Source organism: Pseudonaja textilis, chromosome 1 (assembly GCF_049901715.1).
Source record: "Pseudonaja textilis isolate UNSWEBS1 chromosome 1, rPseTex1.2, whole genome shotgun sequence".
Classification (NCBI taxonomy): Eukaryota; Metazoa; Chordata; class Lepidosauria; order Squamata; family Elapidae; genus Pseudonaja; species Pseudonaja textilis.
In genome coordinates this window covers 269,295,105-269,310,479 of record NC_141990.1, presented here as the reverse complement: position 1 = coordinate 269,310,479, position 15,375 = coordinate 269,295,105, and the positions used below count along the sequence as shown (strand labels likewise).

At 39.4% G+C, this 15,375-nt stretch overlaps 1 protein-coding gene across 3 annotated transcripts in view; it reads left to right on the top strand.

Annotated features, from left to right (window-relative positions):
• MIDEAS (mitotic deacetylase associated SANT domain protein) overlaps positions 1-15,375 on the top strand; it is a 75,954-nt gene that overhangs the window by 31,141 nt on the left and 29,438 nt on the right. The gene's annotated exons all lie outside the window — the stretch shown is intronic.

The window sequence follows — 15,375 nt, the reverse complement described above, 5'->3', positions numbered from 1 at the left end:
CCTTGAGTGACAAAGATGGATCAAGAAATAAGCACAATAAACCTCTGTCCTTTTAAAAGAGACTGCATGAATTAGATAATACCTTTCTGAGCCCCCAAATCACAAGGTCTTTTTCCAGTCAGGATTTAATTTTTTGGCCATCATCTGTTCTTGTACTGAATCTGAAACCTGGCATTGCTTTAGCAAACTCTACCAAGAGAGGACACTGCTTGAGATCAACTTAATTGTAATAGAATTGACAAGGCTCACTCATTCCCCCCCCCCCTCTTCTTTTTCATGGGCTGGGCATGATGTTCTCACCCCCCCACCCCAATTGTTTCTTTTGTGGTAAAGTGAAGCAACAAAGGCTGGAGGGTGGAGATACCTCCATGTACAGAGAGGTTTCATTTCCTTAATCAAACCTCCAGGGTATAGGAATGCTGCCGTCACTCCACTTCAGGCAGCAGTAGGTGGTGAGTGGGAGAAGAAAGGCTGGTTGCCATCTGCAAGGATTTTAATCACGCTTAGTATTCACGTAGCTTGAATTGGTTGAATTTCATTAATTGGATTGATAGGAATCTGCACGTGGAAGCATATTTTCAAACCACAGGAGATGTGGGGACTTCTGGCTAATTTTGACCCATCTATCCAAGCACACGCTTTCCTGTCACTTATTTCCCTCATTTGGAGCAGTATCTGTGTCAGTTTTTCATGGCTCCATATGACAAGAAAGTTTTTCATGGCTCCATATGACAAGAAAAACACGTTTTGCTAAGGCTATTTTGTCAAGGTCATGGATCAGATCTTGATTTCTTATAGCATAGCAGATTTCTTCTCTGCTAGAAACTCTGCTTAATAATGTTTGGGGCACTAATGAAATTGATTTTTTATTTTATTTTATTGATTTGTAGCCCATACTATTTCCCTGAAAGGGAATATAAGGCAGCAAACAAGAAAGCATGAAAAAAGAGCACTAAAAATTGTAGGCACCTAATATTTAACAATAAAACTTACATTGCATTCAAAGTGTGCTTTTAACCTAATCTCTGGTTTATAGCCCTTGAATAGAATAGCTTGAATTCATTAATAAATTCACATAACAATGTTGCAGTATGCTTCCTTTCTTCAACATGCATAAACATTAGTTGCTGAATCTTACAGTATATGCTAAAACAAAGTAAAAATTTAGCCTTTGTGTTACTAGTTTTTAAACTGATAACGAAAATGAAAATGGATTTAGGGACTATTTTCCCTTGTTGTGCAATGGAGAATGGTTCATTTTTAAAAAATGTAGTAATGTAAAAAATTGCTGACTCTCAGTTGCAATGGAACATAATGAGGTTACGCTATTGTATTTGTGTCTTGTTTATGGATGTTCTTTCTAAAAGAACCTGGTTGGTTATGGTGGCAGCAGAATCCTAATTAAATGGGTCCTATGGTATAATCCAACAGAGTCCTCAATTACAGATTCTCTCTGGCAGCAATTCTCAAATTTTCGGCAATTCTCACCATTAAATATTTGGAAAATGCAAGGACTGCCCAATAAACAACTATCCCCTTTATTTTCAGCTTTAAACCATGCAAATGCATGTTTTTTGATTAATAATATAATTATTGTGGGAAAAGTAATGGAAATTAGCTGCATTTGTGTGTCTTTTCCCAGTCTCTCCAGTTTTAAAAGCTTTTTATTTCTCAGTCTTGTACCCCCAAATTTAATGCAGAATTAAATATTAGTATTAATTTATATACCCCATATCATAATTGCCATCTAATAGTAACATCTGTTAGCACAAACTTGCTGGGCGGGAATGTTCTTCAGTAGAACTTTCCTGAGTAATAAGTCTTTTCTATCAGGGAAGGATCTTCACAGAGAAAGAACACTTGATTATATGATGACGTCATGGAAGAGCTGTGAAACATCAGAGGAGTGACAGGTACTGAATTTGGGGAGTCAGGAACTTGAGTGGTGAGCCAGCTGACTGGAGGGGGCCATCTGGAAGATCTCTGTGGATCATTAATGTCCAAGGTACAGTTATTTAGGAATTTCTGCTGATATGGGACAAATGTATATAGTACAGTTTCTCAGTATATGATAGGAAAGGAGAAAGCATATGAGCCTGGGTATTCCTTAGCATGTTTTTTTAAAAAAATTGTATTAACAGGGGTAATGCTTCAAGCAAAAGTCTTAATTCATGGTATTATTTGATCTAGCAATTAGCAGAGATTGAATCTTGGATCTTTTATATGTGGACTATGTTTTTACTACCGGCCTCTTCCAGATCAATCTACTATATGATCTTTTTACACTACTTGACCATGATAGTCCATACATATATTAATATTCTAATCTAACCCATGCTAAGTTTGCAGTTAAGAAGAAGACTAAGCAACTTCAACTAGAATGAGTTTTAGTTCCATACAAATTATCTGGAATTTGATATGATGATAGTAGAACCAAGTGAAATATTATAATCTTGCCAGTAAGTCATAAAAGTGCTTCGCATAGGGATATTGTTTTATCAATCTGCTTCAACCCTGCAGTCTTTATATAAACCTTTTGGAGCTTATTGTTTACGTGTGAATGTTTCAGTGCCTGGGGTGTGACTCTTACTTGGCACAAGTGATCATTTAAGTGGTAATTAACATGGTTCTTTTAATATCTAACCTATTAGTTTCTTTGCTAAGGTGGAGGAGGAAATCAAATGGTACAAAAAATGCATTTATCCCAATCCTTGAAGAGAATGACTAGATTGACATATTCTGCCTTGCCCTAAATTGGTTTGATTTTTGTTATTTAGCCAAATTATTATTTAGCTAAATTATTTAGCTAAATTATTATGCCATAGAAAAACATGGAATAGTAGGATGTGTGAATTAGGATAATATTTTATTTATGTTAGACATGTTAAAACATTATCAGGTAGTTTTATTACTTATTTTATGTTTCTGTACAGGTAGTCCTTGATTTATGACAACAACTGAGTCCAACATTTCTGTTCCTAAACAAGAGAGTTGTTAAAGTGAGTTTTGCTCCATCTTACGACTTTTCTTGCCACAGTTGTTACGTGAACCACTGCATCTGTTAAGTTAGTTCCACGGTTGTTAAGTGACTCTGGCTTCCCCATTTGCTTTGCTTGTCAGAAGGTTGCAAAAAGTGATCATATGATGCTGGGACACTACAACCGTCATAAATAGGAACCCAGTTGCCAAACATCCAAATTTTATTCACGTGACCATGGGTGCAAGGGTCGTAAGTGTGAAAAACTGTTATAAGTCACTTTTTCCAGTGCTGTTGTAACTTCAAACGGTCACTAAATAAATTGTTATAAGTCAAGGATTACCTGTATATACGGTACAGCTTTTGAAGGAAGAGATCCTGGTTTTTAAAGGGTTTGTACAGAAATCAACTTCTTTGCCTGCTTATTTAGGATTTCACTGGAATCTCATGGCATGGGTTAGGGGCTATCTGAGGGGCTGCTTTTTCTTGATTACTTTGCTTTTTCCGCGTTTCCCCATCAGTTCTGGCAGAGAAGACCTGCTGCGGGTCCCATCTGCCATGCAATTACATCTGGCAGTCCCAGGAGGGATGGTCTTCTCAGACACAATGATGGCCTCGTAGAATCTCCTCCCCCCCAGTATGATTAACTCTATCCCTTTCCATATTCTGTAGTCCCTCAAGACATGGCTCTGGTATCATCAGGCCTGAGGGGTCCCAGGAATGGGGAGATTGTACAGTGGCTGTCTTACTATGGTTAATACCATCCTTTCCTGTTTTGTGTGCATTTATTGTTTTCAATTAAGTGCTGTGGGCATACTTGGAGTTGCTCCTGAGTAAACATATATAGGATTGCATTGTAAGGGTATATATAAGCCTGCTTCTGCCTATCAACATAATTAGGAATAACTAGAATAGCAGTTGAAATGGAGAAGGAAGATTGCGGGAGGCTCTTTGACAGATGGGCAGCAAATGAAGCATAATGTTGTTAGAGGTAGGGTCCTGAACCCTCATGATTGAAATAGAAGATCTGTGGAGATTAAATAGAATATAATAATTAAGAGCAGGGTTTATTTTTCAGGATTGTTTTTCAAAACTGAGGGAACAACTTCTAGAACTCTAGGAGAGTTAATGTGAAGGGATGCTGTTTAAATTGTGTAATTTTGGCAAATATTTTAACTCCAAACATGACCTACTTCTTGTTTATATGCCAAAATTTTATACCATGGTAGTTTACACATCAAGCTAAAGGATCTGCAATCAAAACAATGTTGAATAAAATCAATATCTAGCTGCAGAAGGGAAGCATATTCAATAATATTGCAACACAGCAGGGAAAATAAACAGGATCTCTGGAGATCTTTGCTAAATAAGAACAAACAAAAAAATGAAAGTTCTTGGGGCACTATTTTGGGATACATCACTGTAACTGTTCATTTTACATGATAGGAACATTCTGGAACAATTCTTCCTTCAGAGGTCATGATTACCCCAACCCTTGTATAATAAATAAGGCCATGAAGGCCTGGTTGGTTGTGGGCCTGATGCCCTGGCTATGTTAAAGGGCCACATTTCTTGACTGTATTAACATCTATGGCAATAGTTTACTTGGTGACCATATGTATTTGTTCTGTATTGTTTTATATTTTTATGATGTACACAACCTAGAGTCATTTGTTGAAATGGTTGTCTAAAGAAATCAGGTAAATAAAAACAAATTCAAATATTCACAATAAATTCTGCAGATCCATGGGGCAAAAAAGTCTATATCTAGGCATCGCTTTTTATTAGAACTAATCAAAATGTAAACACAAATACATTTTGAAGCATTCATGCTTAAAGATTTTTCTATAGCTAAGTGGTAGAAAATGCAGGGAACAGTGGAGAAACAATTAAAAAAAGACAAGCATATGTTGTGGCAATGTTATCTGCAACTTAGACTTGATCTCATAATGAAAAATGATGAGTAAACATATTAGTTACTTGTATTTGTTGGGCATATCAAGGTGCACCTTATGTTCTGGAACAACAAAATAATGACAGTTCAATCTTAAGGCATAAATATCAGTTGTAAATTGAAACTTTTCTTCTCTTAGCAAAAATAGTTGATTTGCAAATTAAGCAGTGAATAGAAGCAAGGGTAATGTGGCAATTGGTTAAGTTTAATTAGTGTACTCAGCAAAAATGAAAACAAAGAGAATCTGAATTTTGATATGTTGCCCAATGGAACCCTTAAAACGTAAGTTTCTCTTCAGGTAGTAAAAAAATTCTTGTAATAGACTGTATAGTATTCTGAATGATGAAATTTAAAAGTTGCTCCTTCAGATATGCTGGAATACGATATGTACCCAAAGCAATTGTGCTAAAATAAAAGTGCCACGTTTTCTCAGTTTGAGTCATAATCATAGTAACTCACTGTTATGTACAAACTTTCTCATGATTCCCATTGAACTGAATGGAAATTGCTTTGGAATATATAACATCTCTGCTATCTTAGAAAAACCTAGTAAAACATATCAATATTTTCCTCATAAGGGAGATTCAGACTGAGAATTGGCTTGGCAAATTACATGGCTGACAAAAGACTCAAGTGAGAATGTAAAACTCATTCTCCTGTGTAATGTTTAATTATGCCTTTTCTTCCCAAAGAATGGCATACCGGTTTCCCCTTGTGGTATGCAAAACATTTCAAATTTGAACCCCAACATTTCATGTTCAAAACAGTTGTTTTTAATGGGAAGCATTTTTTTCCATTTGGCATAGTTTTGATCACTTCAGAAGTCTTATGTGTTCAGAACAAAATATTTTTATAAGTTTAAACACTTTTGAATTGCTTAGAACCACCCATTTCAAGTGCAAAACATGTGTTTCATACCTGAGGAAAAACTAATTTGAAATTTTCTTCATATTTCAATCCCTCACAAAACTTTCATCAGGACAACAGTCTATGAAGTTTGGGTGAGAAATAATGCCTGTCCAGATCATCTAATAGGTTCATTCCTATCAAATCTGCTATTTCCATGTATTACATTTCCATTGAGTTCACTTCTCAACTGTGCTTTGTTAAAATCATGGTTTATAGATAGTCCTTGAGTTACAACCAACAAGTCAGTGACTGTTGGAAGTTACAGCAGACCTCCCCTGAGCTACTTGTGACCCGTTTTTTGATATTATGATAGCTACACACACACAAATATGTATTCACATTTTGGGAGCTTAGTAGCTAACTTCTCTATAGAGTTGCTGCAAAGTCCCATAGTCATGTGACAACCATTTGCAGCAGTTTGGGCCGGTTTCCAGTTTCTGACAAAAACAACAACTACCACCACACCCATTGGGGAAAATGGATTCCTTTAACAACTGTAGTGTCTCCTTAACAGTAGTCATGGCCACTTAACCGCCATTGTAAAAACTGACTTTTTTGATTCAAAAACATAATTTTGAATCTGGTCATAGGATGCCTTCTCTTATGACCACAACTTACCACTGTAATTCCGCAGTCCATCATGGTCATGAGTTGAGAGCCACCTGTACTATCTTGCCTTTGCATCTCCACAGATTGTTTAGAGCAGTAGTTCTCAACTTTTTCTTCATCATGCTTTAAATACCTTTTGGTGGTGCCCAGGAACCACCAAGACTTAACTCAAAATTTAAATCATAACATTTCTTCAACTTTCGCGGACCCCCCTGTAACGACATTGTGCCCCCTCCCAGGGGTCCACTGACCACAGGTTGAGTCCACTGGAGGCATGAAAACAAACCAGAAATAATCCAAGAATATTGTCCTCCTTACCCATCAAGTGGCTAGCCTGAAGTAGAAAGTATTGAGCCAATAGCAAGCTTTGGTTTCACATTCAAATTGAGCCTTATAGCTCTAAAGCAAAGCAGGGTTTATGCATTGATCCTGTTTATTCAGTTGGGCTCAGCTGAAGTAAAGCAAGTTATAGCTCAGTGATGTTTATTCACCTTTATAATAAGTAACCGTTTCTTTTTTATTGTATACTCTTAAAAAGTTTTTTGCAGCAGGATTTTATTGTTATGACTTGCCTGCTAGGATCTCTTCTTCCTTGGCACAGCCTTGCAGATACAACGTAATTCCAGGCCTCAAGGAGAAAAAAATATTTTCCCTACCAAAGTATTACATATTTCTTCCATATGCAATGATTTTATTAGCCTAAAGGAGAGCCAAACCTAGGTTGTTTTCTTTGTGTCATAGTTATGTATTATAGTATATAGCAGGGGTTGCCAACCTTTTGGACCTCAAGGACCACCAAACTCATAATTTTAAATCCCAGGGACCACTAACCAGTTCTGTGGGCGTGGCCTAATTTGTGGGTGTGGCTTGGTTATGTGACTGGCTGGGCATGGCTTGTATGTAAATATTATAAATATTTATATAAAGATTGATTTTTTTATAAAAAAGAGCAACTTTTACCCAAAATCAGGCAAAGCAGGCAAGCAGATTGAGTTGCTCACAGAATTACAGATTCATTCAGAGATCCATCTATCTGCCATTGGCTAGCTCAGTCTGTCACATAAAATTTGCAAGCAAACTCATAAAATTAATTCAACACACTCTGTATGTAAATATTGAATTTTTTATATAAAAAGAGCAACTTTTACCCAAAATTAGGCAAAGCAGGCAAGCAGATTGAGTTGTTCACAGAATCATTCAGTGATCTATCTATCTGCCATCGGCTAGCTCAAGTCTGTCACATTGCTTGCCATGAGTCTGCGCTGAATAATAGAACATTCAGTCCTAAGGGAAGTTCAGCTGTGCTTAAAAGCAGAGCCGAAGATCTAAAGACTAGCTAGAAAGAAAGAAATCCAACCATTTCCTGCTTCCTAGCTAATCTAAATCTCCCGGCACAGCAGAACAGCTGATTGCCGGAAAAAGGAAAAATAGCAATTTAGCAGGCAAGTTTGTCGGGTAAGAAGTGAGTGGGCGGGGAGGGTTCCCGTGGGCCATGTGGGCGGCTCAGCCTTGTGTTTCTGCACAGCCTGGATTAATTGCTTTGGGGGGTGGGGGTGCTCTGAGGATGAGATTTCTCTGCAGCCTACCAAAATTTTCTCATGGCCCACCAGTGGGCTGTAGCCCACCGGTTGGCAACCGCTGGTATATAGTAAATTTGTATTGGAAAAAAAATTCACTTACGTATTTTTATTTTAAAGATTAGGTTTTCATGCAATTTAATGCAATTGTTCTGAATTGACCAATTGTGTAAGATTTGGAGAAAAGCTTCAGGAATTACACTAGCTTATAAATTAAGGAAAGCCATATGCAATGTTTTGAGAAGAAATCTTTTATATCCATGCCTTAGATTACTATAAAAATCACTTTATGGGTTTTTTTTGTGTGTGTGTGCTTGGAAAAGAATTTATAAATTGGAAAGTGCCAGCTATAGAAGAAAAATTGGAGGGGAGCGGAATCCAGTGTTTAAAGTATATTTATTACTATTTGTAACTTATTTAATCATTGATATTTGCCCATAAATACATGTATGTTAGTATTTAAGATTGTATGCATGAAAAAATCATTTCTTTTGGGGGAATGTGCTGTCAGCTGTTATTCTGGCTTGTGTATAATTAATTCCTGAATGTAACAACACACAGAATTGAGCTGTCAGGCCTATTTTCTCAGCGCGTGGTACAAACAAAATGACTCTGCATGATATCAACATTTCTTTGGGGAAAGGTAAGTTTTCCAGGCCCTGACGATATTTGTACAATTTTTTAAAAACTGTGAGATTGGTTGTCCTGAAAGTCAATTAATGCCTCAAAGTCACACCATGAGTCTCTGTGCTGAAGGGTGGACTTGAACCTAGGCCAGTGGTGGCTCACCTTTTTGGGCTCCTGTGCTGATAATTGCACTCACGCTCGCATGCCAGCACCCAGAAGGCAATGCGCACGGTTCCCCCTGCCCCCTGCGCATGAGTGTGACCCTGTGTGCCGCGCAACTCTGTGCATGCATGAGCGATCCCCCACTGTGCATCTCTGCACATGCGTACCAAATACCAGACAATCAGCTATTGGGTGGGCGGCACTCACGCATGCGCAGTAGACCTGCTCTGGGCGAGGGCTCATATGCCAGTAGTAATGACTGTGTGCCACTTCCGGCATGCATAGTTTCGCCATCACGGACCTAGGCTAACACTTTCATCACCTCAGCAACTAAAACCAATAATGAAGGACAGTGGCTGGAGTAATGATTTCAAGAGAAGTTCCAACTTTGGGGAAAATATCCCACAAAATCCAGGAGCAGAAACTAGGAAGCATTGATTCCCTGGTGTGTTTGATTAACTGTTATAGAGGTGTTCTGACAAAATGAAGGCCTGCCTTGGCTTCTAAAGGCTGCATTAATCCTTCAGGAACTCCAGGGACGGTTGTTTGTTTTAATTGCAAATGTGCTGGTTTGGGCAAAGCTGTCAGCCTTAGAAACCACATTCTGTAACTGTAGAAAGAAAAGAAAATGAAAGTGATCCATGTGGGTTAGAAAGGGTTAGCAGCATTGAAGAAGTTTCTGCTGCTTGGTAGAGAAATCAAAGCAGAGAGAGGAGATTTCCTGATTCATCTCCACAAGTGACCTGAGGGCAGAATTAACATGCTATACTGGGGTGGGGAGGGGGAGGAGAATTGGTTTAAGGGAAAAACTTGGTTCATACAATTCTACAATTTGTACCTTCTATGGTTACTGTTTGGGGGCATTGTTTTGCTATTACCTGACACAACATACCTTAGTTTTTTCCCCTCAGAGAAAAAGTTGCAGCCTCATATACAATCAGGACTTACTGTGGGGCTTGGTGCAACTTGTAAATAAGCAACACACAAAGAGAATGTTTTTTACTTTTGCCTGATTGAGGTTCTTTCACAGCCTAGAGCAGTGACCGGAAACTTTAAGACTGGGAGTTCCGAAGTCCTCAGCCTTGCGGCTGAGGAATCTCCCAAAGTTGCCAAGGTTGGACACCCCTGGCCTAGAGTATCTGCCATGTGACATTTTCTCCGACTAGTAGACCAAATGCAAGTACAGCATCAGTTGCCTTTGAAGCAGACCTTTTCCATGACAGAGGGTGTGTGTTTTTGTGCGTGTGTATGTGTGTGCACATACATGTGTGTCAGAGATATTTTTGAACTCACAAGTAGAGAGCTTTTCAGCCTTTGCTGAAGGAACGCCCTAGCTTGCAAATGCTGGGTTGCAGGACTCCACCGCTTGCAGCCAGTGTGGAGGAGGAAAGGTTCACCATGAGTACACCGAGGAGGAGGTGAGTCAATTACGTGGTAAGCCTGTGGTCCACGTGCAAAGAAGTAAGAGATGGCCTGGCCCTGGGAAGTAGACGTTGCAGAAGGTTTCCTGTGCTGGCTTCGTTCTCCCTTCGCTTCAGCTGTATGCTTTGGCTGCCAAAAAATTGAGAAGAACTGCTAAGAGCAGTTGAAGGAGAAGTAAATTTTTATTCTTAAGAGCTGGTGTGAAAGTGAAATGACTATAGTGGTCCGCGGCCCACTTCCTGTTTGAAATCAGGCTGCAGGAGAGATGGGCAAGCATGCATGTGTGAAGTTCCACTTGCATGAGTGGGGGGCACTTGCACTGCCATACGAAACTCCACTTGCACAAGGGGAGAGTGCTCACCTGCGAAGTGAAGCTTTACTCCTGCAAAAGACTTGCACAAATGGAGCTGTGTGCGCACACATGCTTCTACCACTCTCTCTCTCACACACACACACACACCCGCGCGCGCTTGGCCTGGCCCCCAAGCTGGAAAGGTCGGGAACCACTGATATAGGTAAATCCATCAGACGCCTGTTTCTATGCAAAATCTACTATGCAAGCCCAACATTCTGTATGGACAATGGTATATACTTTAATACCATACATTGTATAAGTAGTCCTCGAATTATGACCACAATTGAGTCCACAATTTATGTTGTGAAATGAGATATTTGTTTAGGTGAATTTTGCCCCATTTTATGACTTCTCTTGCTACGGTTGTTAAGTGAATCACTGCAGTTGTTAAGTTAGCAACACAAGTGAATCTGGCTTCCCCTTATTTTTTGCTTGTCACAAGGTCACAAAAGGGGAATCACATGAACCCGGGGACACAGCAACTTTCATAAACTATGAGTCAGTTGCCAGACATCTGAATTTTGATTACATGAACTTGGGGGGATGCTGCAACAGTTGTAAGTGTGAAAAATCAGTTTTTTTTCAGTGCCATTCTAACTTTGAACGATCACTAAACAAATTGCTCTATGTCAAGGTCTACCTGTAGTTGCATTCTTTTAGTTGTAATAACATTTTCTCTAATAACATTTTCTTCATCTCTAATTTTTCCAGATGTATTAGACCGTTTAGTTTAGAAGCATTGAGTTACACATGTTTACCTATGCTGGAGGTAAATTGAGTCAGCACTGCGGTCCAAGATGACCCCAAAGATTATGTTAAAGTACGCTTTTCAAATTCCTTCTGTTTCTCTTCACACAATTCATCCATTCTTTCTTTTGTTGTGGTTATTCGCCTTTGTAAAGGGAAAGCTTGTAGACAGCCTTGGTATTGTATTGCAATCAGTTTCCTTGTGTGGTCTTGTGCACACTTGAAAAGAGGCCAGATCCAAGTTGTGTTATCAAGTCATTCTTATTAGGGTTGGTATTATGTTTAATTAACCTTAATGCATATGTGCAACCTTTAGCTAAGTGTTAGTGATTATCTGGGAGTGGCAACAATTTAGAAGGAGGAAAGAACCCATTGGCACTCTTTGCATTATGAAGCTGGGAATAATTAAATGGACTTCCCCTTATGCCTTCAGCTCAATAGTTGAGTTGGAGATCAACTTATCCAGTGTTGATCTTTCCTGCTGTTTATACACCTCTTTGAAGGTGCCTGGACCAGGGCTTCATTGATAGTTGTATTGCTCTTGCTTTTTTTTGATGGTAATCTCTAAACTTGAAAAGTATTATGCCTCTGAGAAAATGGAAACTGCTTACACTGGAAAGAGACTAGAGAATACGTATAGCTAGAAACCTCTATTGCAGGAGTGTCAAACCCGTTCGCATCGCAGGGCCGTATCCTGAAGTATCATGATGCTTTTTTGTCCTTGGAGAGCTGGGGTGGGCGTGGCCTGCACCAGCCCTATCCGGCTCATAGGCTGCCATTTGACAGGCCTACTCTATTCGGATCGTCCTCAGAACAGGAGTTCCAGAAAGCAGGATCTCAGTTACTCTGTTTTCACACTGGTTTTCCCAGTATATAATACACCGCATTGTGAATCTGCCTAATGAATACTTAGCCTTCTTTCAGGCCCAGCTCAAAATCTAAGTTCCAAAGTTATCTTTTAGCATTGTGCAACATGCAATCGGTTCAAAAAGTTATGAAGAATCTAAACATTTGGGTGCATAGAACTAATACTGGTAATCAGCTAGGGCTTTGTAAGAGGAATAAAATTGGAATAGTTTATTAGTATAGTTCTACTATATATATATATATAAATAAAAGTGAAAAAGCACTTATCACAAAATCTCCAGAACGGTAAAGCCTACAAATTTGGAATTTGGCACATGTGTTCCTCCTGGCTTCTAGGTGCTCACTAAGAAAGGATTCTTTGAAATGATCGTCAGAGCATTAGTATTTCCTATATTATTATTAACATGCTCTGATGCTAAGGAGTTCTACTCCCCCTCCCAACCTGAAAAGAAATATCTTCCAACTGCAGTTCAGCTAAGCCACGCCCAGGCTCCTTGCTGTCTCCTTTTTGCTCACACAGCTAATACTATTTCAGTTTCCAAACAGCCCTCAACTCTCCCCATCTGAAAAGAAATTTGTTCCAACTGCAGTTGAGCTAAGCCACGCCCAGGGTCCTTACTGTCTCCTTCCTCACACAGCAAAAAATACTGTTTCAGTTTCCAAACAGCCCTCAACCCACACACACTGACAGGACACTAGCCAGATGAATACCGATGGATGCTGGTAGGCAGAGGCACAATTTCCCCCCCTTCACATAGTTTCGTAGCGAAGTATGGGTACCCTGCTAGTTACTGTATATGTCTGTCTCCCATTGAATGTACCCAACTGATTCAGTTTAATGGTTGGTACATTCCATTGTTTGATTAAACAATGTTATCTTTGGGGACCTTGGAAGCATGCTTTTTTCTGTTCTTCCCAGTGCCTGTTCTCTAAAATGAGGTTCTCTCTGACTGGATAGCTCCCACCCTGCTGGGATTTCAAAGGGCCTTGAAGACTTGACTAGGGTGCTGAAGCTTCTTCTGTGTAGTATGCATACATTTTTCATTGTTACCCAGTTTTGCCACCTTTTGGCCCCCTTGTTTTCTTTAGTATTATTTTTATTATGCCTTGTTCATTTTCTGTATTTTTACTTTGTGACTGTCCCAGGGGCACCAGGAAGCAGATGATGTACAAATAAACAGACTGCTCACAAACAGACAAACAAACAAACCTTTGAGTGATTGAATTTGACTATGGGTTGTTTGCTTCCACATGCTAAGTCGGTATATGGATTTAAGTTGCCTAATTTTGAAGGTCTAGGGAAAAATACTATCCATTATCTGTGATTTGTCACAGAACTGTGTGATCCTGAGGATTCTAAAGTTGTAGAAATGGATCTGGGAATTGCGTGAGGCTTGTGGTTTCTCTGCCTTGGATTAGTGCTTTGGGTTTTAGCGTTTTATAGATATAAAACAGGCCACGGTTGAATTCTGTTCAAGTGCTCTAAACTTTAAGAAGCCATGATTTAAAACAGCTTATGCCTTAAGGAAATCTATTTTTAACCTTGGAGGCAGCACAGGCAGTCCTCATTTAGCAACTGCCTTGTTACAGTGCTTGTTTGCAGTTAGACAGCAGTGTTGAAAAAGTAATGCTTCCAGTAGTCCTGGCATATTTGACACCTGCAGGTTTGTAAAGCAAAGGAAATCAGAAGCAAAATCTTAAAGACAGTCACGATTTGACTTAGCGACATCTACACTTAATGACCAAGCTGAGTTGCTAAACCAGGAGTGCCTGTATTTTGGTCTGCTTTAAATAGAGAGATCCAGAAATGTAAGGCTTTTGGAGGTACAGGTAGTCCTTCTCTTAACGGCCACAATTGAGCCTAAAAGTTACGTTGCTAAGTGAGACATTTGGTAAGGGAGTTTTGCCCTCCATTTTACGACTTTTCTTGCCACCGTTGTTAAGTGAATCACTGCAGTTAGTAATCTGGCTGTTAAATGAATCTAGCTTCCCCGCTGACTTTGCTTGTCAGAAAGTTTGCAAAAGGGGAATCACATGATCCTTGGACACTGCAACTGTCATAAATGTGAGTCAGTTGCCAAGCATCTGAATTTTGATCCCGTGACCACAGCGATGCAGCAGCAGCAGACGTAGGTGTGAAAAATGGTCATGTCACTTTTTTCAGTGCCGTTGTAATTTTGAATGGTCACTAAACGAACTGTTGTTAGTTGAGGACTACCTAGGACTACCTCTTAAAACAATTGCCTGAGTTAAGAAAGCAGAATATCTCCTAAATATGATAGAGTAAAGATAAGGCAATATGATATGTTACAATGGAGTATAATGAAATGAATGATATTATGAATTGAGATATTTAAAAAAAAACACAGAAATTTGCTCGAAAAGGATGATGTAGTTTATAAGTAAAATCCAATAAGTAGTTTATAATAATATAATACAATATGCATATTTATGTAATATAAACTTTAATGTATTTAGAAGGGAAGGATTTCGATATTGTGCACAAGAAGATTTGTATCAACTGACACACAATGGAAAGAAGGTTTTATGTTTTGGGTTTATGTTTATGTTTGTTGTTAATATATATATATGTTTTCTGAGGTTCTCATGGTATTTATATGTGGATCTTTGGTTGTTCGGGTTTTCTCCGCGTAAGATTGAAGTATCTAGGCAACGTTTGATGAAGTCTCATTCATCATCTTCAGGCTTCTGTCTCCGGCTCTGTGCTTCTCAGAGTAATGTGAGATTGCAGCTGCTTCCTCCTTTTAACTGCCAGTGGGGGTGGGACTTGATTGGGTGGGGGCTTGGCTGTGTTCTGATTGGGTGGGGTGTGTTCTCATTGGTAGGGGTTTGGCTGTGTTCTGATTGGTTGGGGGGTTAGCCGTGTTCTGATTGGTTGGGGCGTGTTCTGTTCAGGTGGGGGCTTGGTTGTGCTCAGGTTAGTCTTAGTTGCTGGGATTTGAGCTGGTGAGTTGTGATCTTGCTGTTTGGCTTCTAGTTCGTGGTCCTGCTGCATCTTCATAGTGGGTGTCGGTTTGCTTCATGTATGGCTCAGAGGGTTTGAAGTGGGTAGTGATGCAGCTGCAGAGACACTGCAGCTGCATCACTACCCACTTCAAACCCTTCCGAGCCATACATGAAGCAAACTGACACCCACTATGAAGATGCA